The following is an 11,824-nucleotide window of genomic DNA, read 5'->3' on the forward strand; positions in this document are numbered from 1 at the left end:
GAGTGGAAGCAGAAATTTGAGGAGTCAGGCAGAGCTGGAGGCATTGTTGAAAGAGGTTCGCTTCATGGGCACTAAACTGTCAAGAGATTCTTCATTTTGAAATCTCGAAACACTCAAACACAAAAACAAAAACCTGCAACGTATGTCAAGGTTCTTTATTAAGTAAATGCGCTCATGCCACACTACCTTTAAGTATAGAAACAATTATGCTTACTGAAAATGTTTTTCTTTTCTAGAGGAAATGATGGATCTTACTGGACAGCTAGGGGAAACAGGAAAAACCATGAGCTTGAAAAGTCAATGAAAGTCTGAACAGGAGAAGACAGAGGTTCAGACTGCCCTGGAGGAGGCAGAGGTAATAGTAAAGATGGGCACCTCATATTTATCCTAATTCCCAACTACAATACCTTCCTGTCTATTCTGACTGTACATTATCTCCCATTCAGGCATCTCTGGAGCATAAGGAATCTAAGCTCCGTGTACAACTGGAGGGCAGGGTATGTAGCAAAGGTAATTATAATACTGTATTGCATACTGATTCAAAAACTTCTCTATCTAGGTCCGTGATCTGGAAAATGAGCTTGAGGCTGAGCAAAAGCAGGGGGTTGATGCTATCAATGGAGTTCTTAAATATGAGAGGAGGGAGAAAGAGCTCACCAATCAGGTAAGAAATAAGAACGTATTAATGTACCGTATAATCAAGAGGTAAAGTCATATTGTCACCAACATTTTAACAGATGCATTTATTTTCCATTCATGGGCATAGCCCTAGTTTCAAATTAAAGTGCAATCCACTTATCACATTGTCCTGAACCTTTTGTGAAAAATAAACATGCACCTGTGATTTCATACAGACTGAGGAAGACAAGAAGAATGTTACTAGACTTCAGGATTTGGTGGATAAATTACAGATCAAAGTGAAGGCTTACAAAAGACGGTCTGAGGAAGCTGTAAGCAAACCATATACCAAGGACCATTCTCCACAAAATGTTGAGTATTAAAGTGAAGGTTGGGCTCTGACTGCAATAATTAATGTCGGCTAACCTACACTGCATCTCATTACATTTCAGGAGGAGGAAGCTCATGTTCATATGGCCAAATTCAGAAAGGTGCAGCATTAAAAAAGAAAATGTATATTGATTATTGTAAACCTTAAACTCTTTTGATTTGGCTTAATTGGGTTCATTTTTTAAACATTGTGTTTTGTTTTTAATATAAATGTTTTACCTCTGCTTCATCTAGTGCAGATTGCATCTCACTTTTCTGTTTCCACTTGTCTTCTGACTTTCTCCAGTTCATGGACACTCTCTCCACTCTCACCAATTTGCTCCTCTGTATTTTCAAAGCCATACAGTACATGTCAAAAGACAATCGGGTAATTTCATATTGTAAAACCTTAAGGTTTTTATGTGTGGTGACTATTACGTCATGGATTGTCACGTTTCATGAATTGGGTTTACGTTGTAGGTTTTTATTCTCCCTTTTGAGAGTTTCCAGATGATCCAGAGCTTCTTCAAATGAGCTTTTCATTTTGAAAAGATCTGTGGTTTGTGATCGAGATTCTTTCTGAGCACTTTCCAGCTCCGACTGACTCATACTTCTGCTTCCAGTCAACTAGAATCTAAAATCATGTAATGAGTATTGTCATTAATACATAAAAAGATCAAATCAAACTTTTATATTACCTTGTCAAAGTTTCTTATCAAGATTAGCAGCCATACTAGTTGATCTCCCCACATCAACCATGAGATCCTCCATTTCAATCTGCAGTCTCTGCTTAGTCTTTTCCAGTGGAAAGTGAGACCGTTTTTCACGATCATGCATAGGGTAACCTATGGCAAACAAGTAGAACATCTATAAAAAGTTGGCAATTACTTGGCCTCTTCAAGTTCCTCGGTGTGTTGGATGGCAGCAGTCTCATACTTGGTTCTCCACAGAGCTACCTCACTGTTGGCCTTGGACATGCTGCGCTGCAGCTCAGCCTTGGACTCCTGTTCTTCCTCAAATTGTTCTCAGAGGAGGTCACAGTCGTGACGTGCTGAATGTAAACTATGGGCCAGGGCATTCTTAGCCTTGATGAAAACAACACACTGAGTGTACAAAACATGTATTTCCATGACAGACTGACCAGGTGAATCCAGATGAAAACTATGATCATTTATTGATGTCACTTGTTAAATCCACTTCAATCAGTGTAGAGACAGGTTAAAGAAAGATGTTTAAGCCTTGAGACACTTGAGACATGGATTGTGTATGTGTGCCATTCAGAGGGTGAATGGGCAAGATAAAAGATTTAAGTGCCTTTGAACGGGGTATGGTAGTAGGTACCAGGCCGTCCTGAGGGCAAAAGCAGGGGCTGCAACTCAATATTAGGAAGGTGTTCCTAATAATTGGTATACTCAGTGTAAAGTAGGTCTCGCGTATAAGATTTTCAATGTATTCAATATAGTATGGTAACAATATTAGGTGACCTTTCATTACCTCATCAAGATGTCTCTTCAGGTCATCATTTTGTGATGTAAACCCATGCGTGGCTCTTGTCAGTTGTGAAATGAGACCTTCCTTCTCCTCCATTGTCCGATTTAAATTCCCCTACAAGATACAATTAGAATACGTGTTAAGGTAGTTTTTGTTTGTTTCTCCTCCACATGTAAAAAGGAAGGATGATTAAAATAACCATTCTCAAGTTGGAGACGGGCCTTTTGATTACTGTCATTGAGATGACGTACATTCTCCTGTCTTGGTCTTTAACTCGATTAGCTGACCCTCGAGAGGCACATTTCTTTCAAGGTTAACCTGTATTGTAGTAATATTGAGATTTTGTCAAATGAACCATGAAAGCTTAGGTGACAATTTGATGCTATTTGTACGTTTTATGATACCTTGGATTTGGCCACAGCTTCCATGTTGCTGACCAAGTCATCTATTTCCATCTTGTTTTCACTCTTCTCCAGTTTCTGCTTAACTCTCTGGAGGTTGTCAATTTGTTCTGCCATACTGTCTGTCTGCTTCTTGCGAAGAGCGGAAGCGATGGACTCGTAATGCAAGGTGGACTCCTCGAGGTCTCGAAGGCAGCTTCTGAAACTCAGCCTCACACTTCTTGTTCCTCTCAATTTGAGAAGCAGTGGCTCCACCAGCCTCTTCAAGCCTCTCACTGATCTCAAGTTCCCTGGAGAGATCAGACCTCTGCCTCTCTATCTTGATACAAGCAGAGCGCTCAGACTCAATTTCTTATTCGAGTTCCTCAATACGAACCTTGAGAGAACATACCATTTTAAAACAAAGAAGTTTGAGCAAATAATTTGAAAGATATTAAATGTTTTACTATATTACATTGTGTTCCTTAATCTTCTTTCAAGCTGGGAGCTGTGTTAGTTCATCCTCAATTTTGCTTTGCAGCTGTTTCAAGTCTTTCCTGCAAAGGGGAAATATATTGAGTATATTTGACCACAACAGAGGAGATCTTGCTTATTACTTCAACAGTTTCTGATTTTATTTAAGTTTTTCATCTGACTGCTGCTTTTCATTCTACAGGTCCATTATGGCTTCATGTGTCAGTTTCACATCACACTCAAGCTTTCTCTTGGCTCTCTCAGGGTCTATGCGGATCGTCTTCTCTTGCTCCAGAGAACCCTCAAGCTATGGTAGGAAAACAAGTAGCGAGAGAATCATTACAATGCAATCCTTTTTTTCTACTGATAAGGTGTTACTCACAACATCCACTTTTTGTTCAAGCACAGCTTTTGCTTTTGTCAGAGTGTTGACTGTCCTCCTCTGCCTGGAGATCATCAAGGGTCAGCTGATGTGCCTCTTGGAGGCCTTCTCCTTGGTCAACTTGGAATGTCTCTCATCCTGACCAAACATCTCCTCTGTTAGGTTTTTAACCTGCAATGGCATAGTGATGTTAGTAAAATACCTGCAAAGAGGAAGATGGATACTGCAATTTCATATAAAAATGCAAACCTTGTTTTCAGTGGCATGCTTCTCCTTCTCCACTTTGGCCAAGGTGAGCTCTATCAATATCTTTCTTCAGCTCAGAGCACTCATCCTCTAGCTTCCTCTTATTGGCAGTCAGCTCAGAATTGATTTTGTCTTCATCATCCAGTCTCTCGGTCAACTCTTTCAGTTTGTCTTCAAGCTGTATTTTGCTTTTAATGAAAGCCTCACATCTCTCCTCTGCATCCGAAAGAGTTTCGGAATCCTAGGAAAACCGATTGTCTAATGGAACACTTCTTAAACACTACACTACACCCGATATGTTTAAAAGCAATGATAGTTCATGTTGACAATTCTAATAGCACTTACAGATTGAACTTGTGACATGAGTTTTTTTTTCTCCACGAACAGAGAAACATCTTCTCCTCCAGTTCCTTTCTCTTGGCCTTTGCCTTTGCCAGGTCCTCCTTACATGTGATGAAGTCCTCCATCTTCTCCACCTGCTTTTCACTATCTGCACTCTTCAGAAGGGGCTTGATCTTGAAGTACAGCTTCATCCATGGCCAGTGTTTCACGTTCATGAATAAGCGGTGGTTGTATTGCAGAATGAACACACAGTCTCTGAAAAATAGGTAATTATAATGCCATATTATTGAGCAGTTCTAATGTTCTAAGCATGTACTTTGTTTTAAAGATAAGGATACAAATATTTCAACTGATGGGTTGTCTTGATTCTTTATAGCCAGCTGAGAATTATTTTCTTATGAGGTACCCACGGCACAGTGCTTGAGTGCCTGTCACCAGAGAGGCCAGTTTTTCATCTCGCAACTCCTCTTCTCAGCAGACCGGCTTTAAATAAGACCTGAAATAACATGGCTTACTGAGACACGGATGCTGTTGATAAACTGTATGTGTATATACAGTGCCCTCTAAGTATTGAGACAGTGACACTTTTCTTAGAAGTGTTTAGAAACATTCATTTACAGTAAAAGTGATGCCAAAATTACATTATACATTATTTACCATGTATTTCTATTGGGCACAAAATAATCTGAAACACAACCAAAACAAACAGCAAATGCATCCAACAAATTGTAGTCACAAGCTTGATGTAGTCAATGCGTGCTAGAAATATGGGACCAAATACAACACTTTTGACTACTTTAATACACATAAGTGAATTTGTCCCAATACTATTGGTCCACTAACATGGGGGAGACTATGTACAAAAAAGTGCTGTACTTTCAAAATGATTTCAAATTGAGAGTTTTGGAGTATAGAGCCACAATAAGAAAATGCTTGACTGTCCCAATAATTATGCAGGGCACTGTATAAACACCATGTGAAAATCAGCAGAGAATAACTGCCATGTGGTTTTGCTTACAAGAGCATGTTTATAAAGTAATTGGATCATCACCTTAGTATGTCCAAATTTATATGGTGTGTGTGTGATCAACATCAATTGATCCAAGAAGCTTCTCTGAAGCTTTCTTGCCATCGAAGAACTGTCCTTCTGGGATACCACTGGCATTCAATATTCTGTATCTGTCAGATTACAGAAGACGCAATGGCAGGCATAAGAGATTACTAAACTACCAAATGAATGTTGTGGTAGTTAAATTATGAGAATAAAGATTTACCCCTGCTTGAAGTCAGCATATATAATCCTGCTTGGGAACCCCCTTCCTGCAGATCCTGATACACTCCAGCACACCGTTACAGCGCACCTGATGAATAACCAGATGATTATCCACTATACCTGTATTCAATAGAAATGAATGAAAAACATCACACACATGACAATAGCGCCATATTTTTGTCATGTATAGCAGCTTCCTCAATGTCACAAATCAAATATGTTCAGTGTTTTCCTCTGTAAAGTCCTGTGGTCTCTTTGTTGGATTTTTAACAAGAATAGTTATCTGTCAGCAGAGCAGTACCTGGTGTCTTTAGTTCATTAGGAATCAGGCAACAACGTGAGGGTGATTGCTCCACAAGGTGGTCTTTAACTTGTCAAGATTTTCCTGTGGAGAAGAGTATTGCCGTTAGAATTACACATCTCCTTCGATCTTAGTTGATATAAATGTCACACGAGTTGAATATACTGATTAGGTATTAATGTACCCTGAAAACAGCAGAGACCGTCTGGAAAGAGCCACCTTTCTGCTTCTTCCCTCCTTTCTTTTTCTCACCACCACAAGCATCTTCATAAAGAAGAGACATTTACTGTACCAACAAATGACAATCAATGTAGAATGTACTCATTACCATCCCACTGGGCACACACTGATTGTAATCAATGTTATTTCTATGTCATTTCAATGAAATGAAGTTGAACCGACGTGGAATAACTGTTGAATTGACATCTGTGCCCAGTGGGATATGACGGGCATACTACCTGCATCACCAGCCGCAAAGGAGGCATACAGCAAAGCCAGCAGTTTGACTGGTGACTTCTGGTACAGCTGCACGACAGATTCATTCAACGGGTCCTTGTTCTTGTCCAGCCAGCCAGTGAGACTGTAGTCCACATTACCAGCATAGTGCACCAGGGTGAAGTTGGCCTCAGGTTTGCCTTTGACGATCTTTGGCTTTTGGAAGGCTTGGTTCTTTCCAAGATGCTGGTGGTACAGTTTGTTCTTGAAAGAAGTGTCTGAAGACTTGGGGAACATCCTCTTCAAGGATGGAGGAGATGCCCAATGGCTGTTGATGAAATACTTCTTACTTGAAGTATAGGTATTGATGAAAAAAATACTTTTTCAAATGACTGAAAGTGGGTTTTTAATATTTTATTATACCTTCTCAATAAGCTCAATGCAGGCAGCCAAGTCCATACCAAAGTCAATCAGCTCCCATTCTATTCCCTCTTTATTGTATTCCTCTTGTTCTAGCACAAACATGGTGTGGTTAAAAAAACTGTTGCAGTTTCTCATTAGTGAAGTTAATGCAGAACTGCTCCGATCTGTTGTACTGAGTTTTTAAAAAATCAAACCATTTATATGGTTGTTCACCACTGAAGATGGCAGTCTTGACATAGCTGCATTTAAGGTTGCTTAATGATGTTTTAAATACATTTTAGAAAGATAAGTATAAAGAAATGAACTTACATCAAAGATTTCAAACCCAGTGATGACCAACACTCCTATATAGAATTGTCTTGCCTGCTTCGTATGGAGCATCTCGTTTATTCTGCTGACCATCCATAAGAACATCTTCTCATAGATGGACTTTGTAAGATTTACCTTCTCTTGAACTAAGGGCTTATCTTGAACCATGAAAAACAGCTCTAGACCATTATTCCTCCTACACCAAACTTTACAGTTGACACTATGCATTGGGGCAGGTAGCCTACCTCTGGCATCCGCCAAAACCAGATTAGTCCATCGGACTGCCAAATGGTGAAGCATAATTCATCACTCCAGAGAACACGCTTCCACTGCTCCAGAGTCCAATGGCGGGAGCTTTAAACCATTCGAGCCGACGCTTGGCATTGCGCATGGTGATCTTAGGGTTGTCTATGGCTACTCGGGCCTGGAAACCCATTTCATGAAGATCCTGACAAACAGTTATTGTGCTGTAATTACTTGCAGAGGCAGTTTGGAACTCGGTAGTGAGTGTTGCAATTGAGGACATACAATGTTTACGTGCTTCAGCACTTGGCGGTCCCTTTCTTTGTGGCCTACCACTTTGCGGTAGTTGCTCCTAGACGTTTCCACTTCACAATAACAGCACTTACAGTTAACCAGGGAAGCTCTAGCAGGGCAGACATTTTACAAACTGACTTGTTAGAAAGGTGGCATCCTATGACGGTGCCAGGTTGAAAGTCACTGAGCTCTTCAGTAAGGCCAATCTACTGCCAATGTTTGTCTATAGAGATTGCATGGCTTTGTGCTTGCGTTTTTATACACCTGTCAGCAACGGGTGTGGCTGAGATAGACAAATCCACTCATTTGAAGGGGTCCACACACTTTTGTATGTTTAGTGTAATTCACATTTTTTGTTGCTGCTGGATAATTTTCCTGCTGTAGCAAACAAACTCAAATTAACATCCTACATCCGTAGTCAAACAATTGCTTAAGCTATGACATAAGCTTTCATATTTAGTGGATGCAAGGTTACCAGTTTTGAAATCAAAGGGCCTGTAATGGTTGTCTAGCTGGTGTTCAGATGAACACATTATGGTATCAAGCTTCTATATGTCCATATCCAAGGTTGCTGAGATACATTAACGGAACGTTTGGAATACGTATGGGGAGTCTCACGGTGCTAAGTAAGGAGCACGAAGGGCGGACTGATGAGTGACCGTTTGAAAACACACAACAGCATTTTATTTGATTTTAAGATGGTTGAATGATTACACACTCACAGTAGCTCTTTTGGCGTCAATGATAAAGAGCCAGACCCATTACATGATGAGTTTGACCTTAGGTCCTTGTGGAGAAATATGACCATGCTTATGTCTCAGGGGTGCTCCTGCTAACTAGTTCACAGCATTCTGATAAGGCCAGAGGGCATGGATGCACATCTCCAGTCACAGAGGGCTGTAGTGTGTGATGGTTTTTGTCCTCGTCTTTTGATCATAGACTATTTTATATCTGGGCGGAGAGAGAATTGTTCATCCCTTCCATAGACGTTCTATTAAATCAAGCCGGCTTAGGCCTAAAATGTGAATACTGATTTAAGAAAGGATACACATTTTTATATTTAACCTTTATTTAACTAGGCCAGTCAGTTAAAAACAAATTTGTATTTACAATGACAGCCTACCGAGGAATAGTGGGTTAACTGCCTTGTTCAAGGGGCAGAGCAACAGATTTGTACCTTGTCCACTCGGGGATTTGATCCAGCAACCTCTAGCCCACACTCTAACCACTAGGCAAATTGATGTCAATGATGTTTATGTAGCATATCATTTTCTAATATAAAATAAAACAGAAACCTTGAGTGCATTGTGTTATGTCCTGTATTAAGACCCTGCAGCTGTCATTTAGTGCTGCTAAGCACCTGTCTGAACTGAGTGTCCAGGTCCTCAAATACAGAGCATCCCCATCATGTCCCCCCCCCATTGCCTTTGAGTGTTTATCATCACACTTGCTTCCTCAGCCTGTGTCAATGTGACCCAGAGTGAAAGTCGCACAGCAGTAATTAACTAACCCATCCTCAACAGGGTCAGGGACAGCCACAAATGTCATATAAATGACAGCTGCTGCCAATTAGTGGAACAGAATGAGATGAGGGCTGTTCAAAACCAAGCTTTTAATAATCCACGCGGTACCTTGTACCTACAATGCTCACAAAATGTTGCGGCCTCATCATCTGTGCTTTAGTGAGGTACTTCAGAGAGTTTCCTCTTGCTCATTCCTTATAGGTGCACTGTGCAGCCGTATACTTCTCATGTCCATTTCTCTGTGTTTAAAAAAAAAGAATACGGCTAAGAATGACATATCTTATGCTATAACACAATATAGGATCCTGATTCAAATGTAATTATAGGATGTCTATGGTTATTACCTTATCATAACCCAACAAAACCCATTTGTTGCAGGGATGTGAAGTAGTGTTGTATTGTTTGTGTTCAACTGCAGAGAAGGAGAAGCATCCGTGTAACAGGAAGATACTGTTTGTGTTACACTGAAGTGGCCAGTTGACCAACCACCAGTAAATAGGGCACAAAATGATATTTGTATTCCTCCCCTGCTCCATATCATATACATTATAACCTATCTACAGGTGTTACTGTTGCATTAACGTCTAAGAAGATGTGTGTGCAGCAATAGGTTGCATAGCAATGAGTAATACATTCGTGTGATTACAATAAGCATGATTGCTTGTTGCCTGCCACATTTAATGTATATCTTGATTATTGAAACTTGATGTCCCTTCATCACACGTTCACTCTTTCTCCATCTCCCACTGTGTGGGGATGTGTGTTGTATGGGCGTGTTGAAAACACAGGAAGTGTCTCCATCTATTGGTCGTTGAACAATACTACAACAATGGAGCCTATGCCTGCAGTTAGATAGTCATGTGACTGAAAGAAGTTACTGTCACGAGTTCCATCCTTAAGGATCTCATATTAACAGCATGCCTGTCAAATGAACCAGACACTGTTCCTTGATCTCTATGCTTCACACAATGTTTTTTTCTTCCATTAGTAAGCTCTGAGTTTGGATGCTTTAATGAGATGTATTTTTTAGATGCATTTTATGATTGGGGTGAGTTGGGGGAGAGGTTCAGGAATTCACACAGTGATCCTGGTATGTACAGTATCTATACGTGGAGAATAAGTGGACAATGTGTTTGCATTCTCAACTTGTCCAAAAATCTTTTCATCTTCGAAAGTCATTGTGTATTCATGATCGTTACTGATAAAAGCAGTGGATGATTTTGATGTAGTGTAGCACCTGACAGATGTCTCTTTGATAAATGAGAGATGAGTGGACACCTCTGACATAACCCTGTATGAGGGGAAGCTAATCTCCTGGAGTATGAATGTTTCTCCAATAATGCCTGGCTTTTGGATTTTATTTTTCTGCACTCTACCTCGCCTAGAATCAAGCTGTATGTCTCCTAAAGTCTAGGTCAGTGAGGCCAAACTGTTGTCAGACAGCTATCCCTGGAATCTGTCTGTATTCACTCAAAGTTGGATTCAGAGCTGTCTCTAACATACACTGAAGAATGGATATGTGTCACAGACATCATCGTGGAAATGCAGCGTGGATTTTATTTTATTTATGTAAATGTCACCAACAAAACAAGAAACAACCGTGAAGCTTACTAGGGCAAAAGTGCCACTAACAAAGATAACTATCGACAAAATACAAAGGAAAAAAGGCTGCCTAAGTATGATTCCCAATCAGAGACAACGATAGACAGCTGTCCCTGATTGAGAACCATACCCGGCCAAAACATAGAAACAGAAAACATAGAAATAAAGAAACTAGAATGCCCACCCTAGTCACACCCTGGCCTAGCCAAAATAGAGAATAAAAGCCTCTCTATGACCGTGTGTAACGGTTTTCTTTAGGTGAAGTAGAGGCGGACCAAAATGCAGCGTGGTTGTTATTCATTGTTCTTTAATAAAGAAACTGTACATGAAGAAACTAACAAAACAACAAAACCTGAAACAGTCCTATCTGGTGCGAAACACAGAGACAGGAACAATCACCCACAAAACCAAACACAAAACAGGCTACCTAAATATGGTTCCCAATCGGAGACAATGACTAACACCTGCCTCTGATTGAGAACCATATCAGGCCAAACATAGAAATAGACAAACCAGACACACAACATAGAATGCCCACCCAGCTCACGTCCTGACCAACACTAAAACAAGGAAAACACATACGAACGATGGTCAGAACGTGACAGCGTGGCACTATGAGACGTTATTTATGGGTAAATACTGTGATGGGTTTTCTAGTTTTTCACAACAACCATTCCACCCAAAAATATTACAGCTCAGGTATTAAATGGTATTCTTTTTCTTGGTAGTAGGTTATTTGTTTAATTTTGCTTTTAAACTATTAAACTATAATTAAACTATGATGCCTTAACATGCCCATATATTTGAAAATAAGAACTAAAATAACTGTTTTTTATAGTCTATGCAATTGGTCACAAGACATACTGTATTCTATTCTACTGTATTTTAGTCAAAGCCACTTCGACATTGCTCAATCTAATATGTATATATTTCTTAATTATATTCTTTTACTTTTAGCTTTGTGTGTATTGTTGTGTACTGTTAGGTACTACTGCACTGTTGGAGATGGCGAAATGCTTGTGTTCCTACACCTCCAATAACATCCGCTAAATATGTGTATGCGACCAATAACATTTTATTTGAAGAGCCCATAATCAAATCTACATTCAGTTAAAGGAC

The 11,824-nt window shown here is 39.9% G+C and overlaps 1 pseudogene; it reads right to left on the bottom strand.

The window, feature by feature from the left end:
- Positions 1-232: 232 nt before the first annotated feature.
- On the bottom strand, positions 233-7,211 carry LOC123999020 (annotated as a pseudogene).
- Positions 7,212-11,824: the final 4,613 nt, after the last annotated feature.

The sequence above is a fragment of the Oncorhynchus gorbuscha genome, linkage group LG16 (genome assembly GCF_021184085.1).
Source record: "Oncorhynchus gorbuscha isolate QuinsamMale2020 ecotype Even-year linkage group LG16, OgorEven_v1.0, whole genome shotgun sequence".
NCBI lineage: Eukaryota > Metazoa > Chordata > Actinopteri > Salmoniformes > Salmonidae > Oncorhynchus > Oncorhynchus gorbuscha.